The sequence below is a fragment of the Panthera onca genome, chromosome C1 (assembly GCF_046562875.1).
Source record: "Panthera onca isolate mPanOnc1 chromosome C1, mPanOnc1 haplotype 2, whole genome shotgun sequence".
Taxonomy (NCBI): Eukaryota; Metazoa; Chordata; class Mammalia; order Carnivora; family Felidae; genus Panthera; species Panthera onca.
Window position 1 is genome coordinate 144203807 of NC_138346.1, and position 12217 is coordinate 144216023.

A 12217-nucleotide genomic window follows, 5' to 3' on the forward strand; every position below is an offset into this window, starting at 1 on the left:
TTATGAAAGAGACACTGACTTTTTTTTTTTTAACCGTGAAGCCTCTTTTCATTTTTTTTTTTTTTCCTAATGAAATGCTTCAAAGACAATGAGCATCTTTCTGATGATTAAGCTGTAAGAATGTGGTTTGGAAAAATGTGTGATAATTAGACAGCTTATTCCTAATGATTACCATAGCAAGATATTCTGAGAATTTTAAAAGACAGTGGGAAAAAAATAGCATACCAAGTTGGAAAAAGATAAAATGGAGAGAAATTAATTAAAATATATTAGTAGAAGTGGGAATAATTTTTTTAAAGAATCAAGTAAAGTCAGAGCATATTTATTACAATAAAAATATATCAATCTCATACAATTACTTGAATTTAGTCCTCTTTCTTTGTAAGGCAATTAGTGTCAGAATCTCCAATATTAAATTGCTCTTATTCATTTTTTGAGAGGATCAGGCCATCTAGTGGTAAGGGGATTATCACATGGGACAGTGTAAATTCACTGGGGTTAACATTTTTGCTAAATGAAGGTGGGGGTTATTTTGAGTCAGTCACTTATCTTTTTACAGCAGAGAACTATGACACAAATATCACCTTAGCCCCAGACAAGATTTTGTAAAAGCATATCATTTTTCCTAGTGTAAAGAAAGGGAGAAATTCATCACAAATATTGAAAACAACACAAAAGTGATATCTGATTTGATAGTAGAAAGAAATTACTTTTATAATCAAGAATCAGTTTCCTGTGATTGAGTTTCTTTGATCAAATTAAATGTTGGAGCATCCAGGTTGCTGCCCAGTGGCTAAGATTTAGTCTTGACATATTTTTATTTGCATTAATTATTCATATCATCTAATAATTATAATTCCAAATAATCAAGGTTTGTTAACCAACTAATTTAGCAAATATTTCTTATGTGCTGGGGGGTAAAAATGTAACCAATTTATCTAGCAGTTTGAACTCACTGGGAAATAAACATGAAGTGATTTTATTTTTCTCTAATCATTGCTCTCTCAACAGACTCTTAGGCAAATGCATAACTTTGCAGTCAACTTCAGTTAAAAATTCTAATCTCACCTTCTCCCTCCAATTACCTCTCACTTGTCTGTGGCTCAAAGGACAAGGATAGAGGGACAGGAGCTGTCTTTTTACTGCTCTCCCCTTCCCCTCCCTTGTCAAGCTCTCTTGGGCTTGAGGGCAGGGAGGAGAGGCAAAGGACATCAATCTTTTTATTTAGTTGAACCCTTTGCTAAAATTGTGGTACATCACTGCTTCCCTGGTTAATGTTGACTGGGCATTTGTGTCCTCTGTCTGACAGATGTCCATCTGCTGGTTTCGGTGGGGGCACTTACGGTATCCTTCAGAGGAACCACTTCCTTGACACCCTCAAAAACAGTATACACCATTGCCTTTTGCTGCTGGGGTCACTTCAACCAGCAGAATTCTCATCCAGCTGGAGTATAAGTGAGATGGCTTAAAGTCCTCCTGCTCTCCTGATATTTGACCCATATGGAACTCAGGCACTGTTGCTAAGCCTATTCTCCCAAGACCCTTTCTCTCTATTCCTCTACAATTGTTTTTTTCCTGCTCATGTAAGATCATGTACAATCAAAAAGACCACTGCCTGGGGTGCCTGGGTGGCTCAGTTGGTTGAGCATCTGACTGTCAATTTTGGCTCAGGTCATGATCCCAGGGTCATGGGATTGAGCTCTATGTGGGGCTCTGCGCTGACAATGGAACCTGCTTGAGATTCTCTGTCTCACTCTGCCCCTCTCCTTTGCTTGCACTCTCGCTCTCTCTAAAATAAAAACAAAAAAAAAGACCACTGCCTAGGAAGACGCCCACTTAAAGAATGTGATTCCGGTCTCTCTGTGTATCATGAGTACCCTGGTCTCTATAAATTATAGAGTTTGTAAGTTACTAACTCCAAAAGTTGTTGTTGTTAGTGATCCATTCATGACTTGGGGGTAGGGTATGCTCGGAGAATTTCCAGGTCACAACACAGGAAGGGGGAACTCAGGTGGAATCTGGAAGAATCCCTGAGTTGAGAAGGGAGATAGAACTGAGAGTCCGGGGAAACCAAGGCAGCTAGAGTTCACAAGAAAGAGTATTAGAGAGAAGTGACATACACAGAGAGAACTTCAGACGCCTGCAAAGGATCCTCTCAAATATTCAGCTGTGTATGCATAAACACAACCATGAAAGGAGAAAACTTTACCTGTGGCCAGGAAGTATATGCCTTCGGCTGGGAAAGAATCACCCAAATGGATTCAAAGTAACAGGGCTACGAATAATGCCCATGCCCCATCAGCCAGACAGGAAAATCTCAAGGTTTAAGGGGGACTAGATGGTGGAGTTTATAAAAGCTACTTGCCTCAATAGTGGGGCATAATTAGCTCTAAACTCAATGCTACTCTGCTTCTGTCTACCAATCTTGTAAGCAGGACACAAAACGATTAAATTGGTTCCAAGTAATTTAGCCTGTATCCTAGAACACAGCCCCAAAATATTATAGAAATACAAAAGTATCTAGTATCCAAAAGTTAAAATTCACAATATATCTAATCCAATATTACCAGCTATATGGAGAAGCAGGAAGATATAAATTATAATAAGGACAAACTTAATCAATCGAAACTGGCCCCAGAGCTGACAAAATTAGAATTAGCAGACAAAGGCATCAGAATGATTGTTATAATTGTATTTCACACCTTCAAAAAGTGAAATAGAGACATTTAAGATGCAAAAAGACCTGACTCTAATTTCTAGAGATGAAACAGTATGCAAAACAATAACATACTGGATGAAATTACAGCAGATTAGGCACTGGGAAGAAAAGATTAGTGAACTCAAAATTACTAGAAACAATCTGAAATAAAAAAAGAGAAAAGAATTAAAAAAAAAAAACCCAGAGACAATCAAGAAGTCTAATATACATGTAAATGGAGTCCCTGAAGGAGGAGTGAGGAACAGAAAAAAATATTTGAAGACATAGTAGACAAAACTTTTTCAAATTTGCTGAAAAGTATAAACCAACGGAGCCAAGAACCTCAATGAAGCCAAAGTGCAAGAAACAAAGAAAATTACACAGAGGAACATCATGCTCAAACTGCTCAATCCCGATGAATAATAATAATAATATAAAATAATAAAAATATATAATGTATTATGTTGATTATAAAATAAGTAGAAGTAAAGGGTGCCTGGGTGTCTCAGTCAGTTAAGTGTCTGACTCTTGATTTTGGCTCAGGTCATGGTCTCACAATTCGAGAGATTGAGCTCTGCACTGACAGCGTGGAGGCTGCTTGGGATTTTCTCTCTCTCCCTCTCTCTCTGCCTCTTTTTCTCTGTCAAAATAAATAAATAAACTTTAAAAATAAATTAAGTAGAAGTAACATGATGGCAATAAAGACACAAAGGCTGCGTGGGGGGGTGGGGTAGAAATACATTATTGTAAATTTCTCACACTACATGTGAAATGCCAAATATTGCTGGAAGGTAGACTATGACATGTTAAAGATGTATACTATCAACCCTAAAATAGCCCTAAAATAACAATACAAAAAAACATAGCTAATAAGCTTTAAAAAGCGGGGGGGGGGGGTAAATTATATTAATATACCATGTTCAATTAGTACAAAAGAAGGTAGAAGAGGAGAATAAAGGAAACAAAAACATAAAAGGAAAAATAGGAAACAAATGGCAAGATGGCACATTTAAACCTTATTATATCGATAATTGCATTGTAATTTCTTAGTTGTTAGGAGAAAATCTTAAATAATACAGTTATTTTCTGTTGTATATTCTGTGAGGAAAAAATAAAGAAGGATTGAATTAAGCCAGCCTATCCAAGTGAGGAAGAAAATTAGGGGAGATTTTAAGCAATGATGTGCTGGGTTGATGTTAAATAAGGAATTCCAGGGAAAACAGGGCAGAAGTTAAAAGCAAGGCAGCAGCAGAATGGTATAAGAAAAAGGGAAAGAGGTAAGGATTAACTTTTTCTAAAAAAGATACTTTGGGATAGGGTAATTTTTTTGTCAAAAATTTTTAATGTTTATTTATTTTTGAGAGAGAGAGAGCACATGCGAGCGGGAGAGGGGCAGAGAGAGAGGGAGACATAGAATCTGAAACAGGCTTCAGGCTCGGCTGTCAGCACAGAGCCCAACGCGGAGCTCAAACTCACGAACTGTGAGATCAAGACCTGAGCAGAAGTCAGATGCTCAATCGACTGAGCTACCTAGGCACCCCAGGGATGGGGTAAGTTTAATTACATGTAAGAAAGAAAGTCAGGAGTCAGTATATTAAAATTTCTAGATAATATTATAAGGGTAAGCTGGGATAGTGCTTATCATGGATGCAGGTCTTAGGAAGATTTTTTTTTTTTTTTCTAACTTGTCCTTTGCTTTACTCTGGTTTTATAGCCTTGTTAGGCTGAGTCATTTCATTTAATTATCAAATTTATAGAATATCACTAAAGAAAGAATATTAAAAAGTATAATGCGACCTTCATTTGGCTCTTTCCAATGGATAACTTATTACCTCTGGTGACAGCGAAATGTATTATAGGGTAAAATTTAAAAGCCAGAGGAAAAATTAAACTATTGTTATTTAACCCAGAACCTTAGAAGGATTGAGTGGATATTACATAAGCCTCTGGATTGTTTTTGGTTTTGCATTTCCCCTGTCAGTGCTAGTCCTGATTCCATACACATGTGAATATACAATACATTATTTTTGATAATTTAATGTTTAAATCTGATACTTCAGCATATTCTGTAGAAAATGACAGGTTTCTCATGGTCTTCATATCACATGTAGGAAGTGCTAACTTAGTATGGATACAGATGGCATACCTTTATAAATATATTAACACTTAAGTTCTTTTTCTCCTCTGACACTTCAGTCATTTGATAATAATGGCAATGATAGTAACAATATTCAGTTACTATGTTCACATTGGAAGTTACTGGGCCAAGTTTATTTACTTTTGTATTTATTTTTGAGACAGAGAGAGACAGAGCATGAACAGGGGAGGGTCAGAGAGTGAGGGAGACACAGAATCTGAAACAGGCTCCAGGTTCTGAGCTGTCAGCACAGAGCCCGATGCAGGGCTCGAACTCACGGACAGGGAGATCATGACCTGAGCGAAGTTGGACGTTTAACTGAGCCACCCAGGCGCCCCTCCACTGACACTTTTAGAGGTGGGTATTATTGCTTCCCTTTTATAGGTGAGGAGATAAAGGCCCAGAGAGGTCCAGTGACTCATCCAGGTGCTGTCAGCTCCAACACGGGTCTGGATAATGCCAAAGCCCACACTCCTAGCCCCACCCTGTGCTCCTCTTTGCCCCCTCCCTATAATAAATGCAATGATGAGTTTGAAAGTCCAATTTTAGAGTATAGTAAGTAATCAGATGCTTATAAAGCATAATTATTTCAGGCCTATGAGAGTTTCAAGGATTACTTTGGCATAATACTGATTCTAGAGGAAGAAGGAAGAACCTCCCGATGGCCTCAAAAGAAAGTAATTAATGTGAATCTGCTAAGCACCTACTAGGTTCAAACCTTGGAAAACACTATTTCAAGTTATAGTTTTTCCACAACATAGTTGAGTCTATTTAACTTGAATTTTTAAGAAACCAAAATCTATGAACTTTTCAGTCACAAAGATTATGGATTTTCAAAGCTTTTCCATTGTACTGCTTAGGCCAAAACTAAGCTATAATAGGGTTTCTGCTTATTTTTCATTCACTTTCAATAAGAAAAAAAGGCAGAGGATTTATAAGAAAATTATTTTAAACCCCAAGATAGAACAAAGAAGCACATTCAGAGAAAATCTGCCTTACCCCTAAATCCAACAGCTTGTCAGAAGTATATAGAAATCTCAGCAGGCAAATGTGAAATGTTTTTGCCATACCCAGCAGACCATGTGCTGAAACCCTGAGACATAAAGTAACTCATCAAAGCAGGAATCATCTAGAGAGAGGAAAATAACCAGTACATCACTTAAGGCATTGGGTTTAAAATATTAAAGATGAGGCAATACTTTAGAAAGGACTCTGTGGCTATTGTTAAAATGGAATTTGCTTGGGGACTATGGTTTAGTGTTCCAAAGTAGCTAGTTCCCTGAAGCTGTTCCAGTCTATCCCCACTCTTCTACTTCTATTCTAGGAGCACTATGATTAAAGGGCTACAGAATCACACAGAAAACTTTGCACCCTGTTTACTTCTCTGAACCCTTGAAGTTCTGTATCCAGTGAGCATCATAGTATACTATGGCCAGGCCAAAAAAACAAAAAACAAAAAACAACCAGACAAGTAAAAAACCTTTTTCAGCATTAATGATAACAATTTTAGTGGCTTTTAATTTTGAATAAACTAGACAAGTGTTATTTAGAATTCTTAGTTTTACTAAATAATGATAGTAACTTACCAACACATTGTTATGAAACATTTAGTTGGTTGGTACGATGTGGCATGTTTTTCTTTTCTATTATTTGGCATTGGAATTATGTTTACTCTTTTTTCTCAATGATGATAAGATTTTGTCTTAATTTCAGATTACAAAAATTACAAAAAAGATATACATACTTTTCATATTTAAAGAAGTTATTGTCTTCTACTAGGAATTAATGAACACAGTTTTTAGAAAGGAGGTATATTCTTCCCTCCATCACTAATAAGTCTTGCAGTATAATATACGCTGTGGCTCTGGGTCTGGCCAGAAGTAGCAGGCAGTTCAGAACTCAGTGTTCAGTTTCATCTTCAAAATGGTCCTCAGAGCACAGAACTCATGACATTGGCGATGGCTCCTAATGAATGGTTGACTATATATTGTGGCTCAGAACTTAACTTCCCATAGATAGTCAATCACTTTTTAAAAGTGGGTGAGAAAAAGACATCTTTGTAAAAAGTGCTGAAAGTTAGGAAGATGCCTAGAATTTTTTGTCCTCTCTTAAAAAAACCAGTACCAAAAAGTTTTAAACAGCTTCTTATTCAGAACCTGACCAAATATTTGTCACTATTGAGCAGTGTTTCTCAAGTAGTGGGCAGAGATTCTATATCCACATTCAGGAAAGGGTAATAAACCATGTCCAGCGGTTAACTTACCTACCTTGGGAAAAAAAGGACCTAATTTAACTTGATATTTAACAAAATGAAGGGTACTAAATATTGGTTAAAAGGGATTACCACTTCCTTCCAGTAGGAAACAAATATTCGCTATCCAGGCAAATAGACGTGAATGGTATCACCGATCAGAGCAGCAAACTGGAAGAATATAAATATGGCATTTAAATGAGTCTTCATGGAACGACTAAGACTGCAAGGAATCCCTACCTCTGAATAATTCTCTGGAGCACGAGAAGAGAGACACGGGAAAGCCAAACAATCTGGGTGGCTAGAGTCCTGGGCCCTGGCAATTATTTCTGCTGTACCCTTAGGCAGAGCCACTCTGTTTACTGCTTGCTGAGTATTTTGGGCTTTTACACAAGATTATCTTTGAAAACAGATTAGTACCATTTTTTTTTTTTCTTACAAAAAGCTTGGGAACTATTGGTGCAGAAAACCTTCCCCTATGTGCTGAACAGGAATAAAATGTAAGAAATCTGGTTAATGTTGCCCTCATTCCCAGTCAAGGGCAAAGTTCATTTGAAGTTGAAATTATAATTGACATCACTTTTTCAGGGCCCCCTATTCTTATCAATATCTGTATCCCATGTTCACGCCCTTACTCCCACATCAGTAGTAAGAATTTTAAAAATCAGTATATACTAATTTCTTTTCAATTTTTTTCAATGACGTTTCTATTTTACCAATAGGATTCTCTCACCAATTTTTCAAACAGGATTTTTTAACTTGGTTTATTTCTAGAAATCAATACTTAGACTTAAAATTTATTATGTGTTTGATCCTGTCACTTTTCCCTTTTAGCATTTTAAGTTTGTTGAATCAATTTGTTTGATCCTTCCCAAATACTTATACTATGTTATTGGTGAAAGAAAGTATGAATATTATTAGAGATATTAAACATATAGTTCATATTAATAATCTTTTCCAGACATCATCATTTCCTTTCCACTGGCTTGAGTAGAAGGGATGTGAAATCTTTCTGCAAACTGTTATCAATTCAAAATACTTATTGTTCTTTGTTTAAAACTAAAATGTAGCCTTTCATCTGTGATAAGATTCTTTTGATTTCTTCTGACATGTTTGCTAAACTTTTGAATGTTCCTTGCTATTTGTCAAACTTTTACCAATTTCAGTATTCCATCATCAATCCTCAAATAACACATCAGGCTTGTGAAAAATATTTAAATTTAAATTTCAGCATTTCACTTGTGAGGTGGTCGTTTTGACTACACTTGAGTTCCACTGCATTTTTTTGAACACTATTTTTACTTTTCTAGCCTTATGATATTTTGGTTATTCTGTCTAATCCATTTACATGCTGGTCTGTGTTAGATGATAGGTTCAGCACCTAGATTGAGACCCAAATCAACAATTGCTTAACCAAGGCAGACACTCGTTTCTTCATTTCTTCTTATGAAACAGTCTATTGGTGTTCTAGTGCTAGAAGGGTAGCTTTGCTCTATGAGGTTGTCCAGGAATCCAGACTTCTATCCTGTTGCCACAAGGTACTTCCCATGTACATACTGCCCCAAATTATTCAGTATCACTTCTGTATTCCAGTTGGCACAAAAGGGTATGGAGGGCATATCCTTCCCTTTTAAGACTAGACCAAGAGGTATGTTTATTACTTCTCCAGTTCCATGGGCCAGAAGTCAGTAGCGTGACGATACTAGCTGCTTGGCTGACTGGGAAATGTAGCTTTTATTGTGAGCAGCTAAAATTCAAAGGTTGCATTACAAAGTGAAGAAGGGGAGAATGGATACTGGATAACAAGCCTCTACAGCCTTAATTGCATGTTTCTAAAAATTGGTAACCAAAATATTTCCTCTTCCTATTGATGAGGTTGTTCTGGATAATTTCTAAGCAATTTCATGTTTAGGGTGAATGTAAATCAGATTTGGGGCTCTCAGTTGTGTTTAGGGAAAAAAGACAAAAGGATTTGGTTGTTGTTCATGTTTCAGCCAAGCCCAGTTTCTAAGGTGCACAAAATCTGGGCATGTTGGTGGCACTAAGGAACCTTAAGTGGCTGTTGGAGCGTACCCTCACATCTGCTCAAATCCTGATGAGATTGGAAATGTTTTAATAAAAACAGTCATTGTCACATGAAAAGATGCTCAACATTGCTTATCATCAGGGAAATAGAAGTCAAAAACCACAATGAGATACCACCTCACACCGGTCAGAATGGCTAAAGTTAACAACTCAGGGAACAACAGATGTTGGCGAGGATGTGGTGAAAGGGGAACACGATTGCACTTTCGGTGGGAATGCAAACTGGTGCAACCACTCTGGAAAACAGTGTGGAGGTTCCTCAAAAAATTAAAAATAGAACTAGCCTCCAACCCAACAATTGCACTAGTAGGAATTTATCCAAAGGATACAAAAATGCTGATCAAAGGGGCACATGCACCCCAATGTTTATAGCAGCACTAGCAACAATAGCCAAAATATGGAAAGAACCCAAATGTCCATCAACTGATGAATGCATTAAGAAAATGTGATACACACACACACACACACACACACACACACACACACACAATGGAATACCTCTCAGTAATGAAAAAGACTGAAATCTTGCCATTTGCAACAATGTGGATGGAACTGGAGGGTATTATGCTAAGTGAAATAAGTCAGTCAGAGAAAGACAGATATCATATGATTTCACTCATATGTGGACTTTGAGAAACTTAACAGATCAACACAGGGGAAGGGAAGGAAAAATAAGATAAAAACAGAGAGAGGCAATAAGAGACTCTTATATACAGAAAACAAACTGAGGTTTGACGAGGATGGGGGGTAGCAGTGGGGAGTGCGTTAAATGGGTGACTGGCATTAAGGAAGGCACTTGTTAGGATGAGCACTGGGTGTCTTATGTAAGAGATGAATCACTGGGTTCTACTCTTGAAGCCAAGACTACACTATATGTTAACTAACTTGAGAATTAAAGAAAGGCAGGGGGGAGGTGGAATAACAAAACAAAAATAAATAAAAAATCCTAAATAAATAAATTAATTAAAAGGGTCATTGTTTTCAAGGCTCCTTTAAATATTTCCCTCTCCTCCTCTCCTCCTCTTTTTCCTCCTCTTTCTCCTTCTTCTTCCCATACTAACAGTTACCACTAGAGATGTGAATTATCCTGTTCTGAAAATCTTTAATAGAAGATCAACAGTGGCCACATCATTCCTATCTCTGTCTCTATCCTCACATCACCTTCTCTGTGTGTGTCTTCTCTAATAAAGACATTTATCAGTTGCTAAGAAATATCATTTAAATAAAGTATATTTTGAACATTAGAAATATGAAACAGAAAATGCAAATGTTAGAGCACTACTCCTTGCTGTCCAGATAGTTTTTAAGGAACTCCTGGGTGGAAGTCCCAAGCTGTCCTCGCAGAGGGTCAATATTGGCCTCTATCCACTCACCACACAGGCATAGCAATGGTGATGTCTCTTGTCTTTTTTTTTTTAAATTTTTTTTTTAACGTTTATTTATTTTTGAGACAGAGAGAGACAGAGCATGAATGGGGGAGGGGCAGAGAGAGAGGGAGACACAGAATGGGAAGCAGGCTCCAGGCTCTGAGCCATCAGCCCAGAGCCCGACGCGGGGCTCGAACTCACGGACCGTGAGATCGTGACCTGAGCTGAAGTCAGATGCTTAACCAACTGAGCCACCCAGGCGCCCCGTCTCTTGTCTTGACACCAGTGATACACTTCTGCCTCTGGAGAAAACCACTTGCATCTTAATGTGCAAACACAGCTGTTTTTCCAAATAGTGAATCTACAGGGAAGGAAAGTTGTCCACCCACTCAATTTTTGGCGAAAGAAAATAAAGATTTGCTCTGATATAAATATCCATAGTGAATGAAAGGGAAAGAAAAAGTAACCTGACAGACATTTTAATAAGTTTGCAGATTTGTGATGGCCATGTTTTTCCATATGATGGTCTGCTATGGTCTGCATGTTTGTGTCCCCTCAAAACGCACAAGTTGTAATCCTAAGGCCCGATATGATGACTTTAGAAGGTGGAGCTTTGGAGAGGTGGTTGGGTCATGAGCGTGGAGCCCCCATTTAATGGGAGTAGTGCTCTTATGAAAAAGATCCCACAGAGTTCCATAGCCCCTTTTGCCCAAGAAACCTACATTCAAAAGAGGGCACTTATCCAACCATAGTGGGACTCTGATCTCAGATTTCAAGACTCTGGAACTGTGAGAAGTAAATTTCTGTTGTTTATATGAAAAAAAAAAAAAAAGACACTTATCATTGAATTTAGGGCCCAACTGTGTAAGCCAGGATGATCTCATCTCAAGATCCCTCATTTAATTATACCGGCAAAGATACTTTTCTCAAAAAAGGTAACATTCACAGGTTCCAGGGTTTTGGAGGTGGGCATATCTTTTACGGGGCCATCATTCAACCCACTGCACAGGCTCTATAGACTTTGTCAAAACTACAAAAAATTATGCAGTTGTAGCACCAAAATGGTTGTAGAAAATATGTAAATGATGGGTGCGGCTATGTTCCAATAAAATTGTAGGGTCTGGCTTTGGTTCACAGTTTTGGTTTGCTGACCCCTGATAGCATGAAGGAAGAATTGGAAGGCAACAGTTAAGGTAATTAATCAAGTCAGGAGGGATTTATAATGCTTAACAATAAGGTTGAAAAAGAATGAATAAGACAAAGGCAGTAGAGATGGAGGGAAGAGGATGGAATAGAGGGCTAGTAAATAGTATCAGCAGGATTGGGCACCTGGGTGGCTCAGGCAGTTGAGTGGCCAACTCTTGATTTCGGCTCAGGTCATGATTTCATGGTCCTGGGATCAAGCCTGGAGACCAGCTCTGCACTGAGCATGCAGCGGCTTGAGGTTCTCTCCCACTCTTTCCCTCTGTCCTTCCCCATCTTGTGCATGCATGCATGTGCATAAGTGAGCACACTCTCACTCTCTCTCAAAAAATTAAAAACTAAAAAAATTAAATTAAAAGAGAATCCACAGGATTGGGTTGTAGACCTCAGGGGAAGGATCGTTGAGGTTCATTACAGAGATGGAAATCATTATTTCACCCTATAGGTTAATACTTTTCAGGTTTCCAAAAGAACAA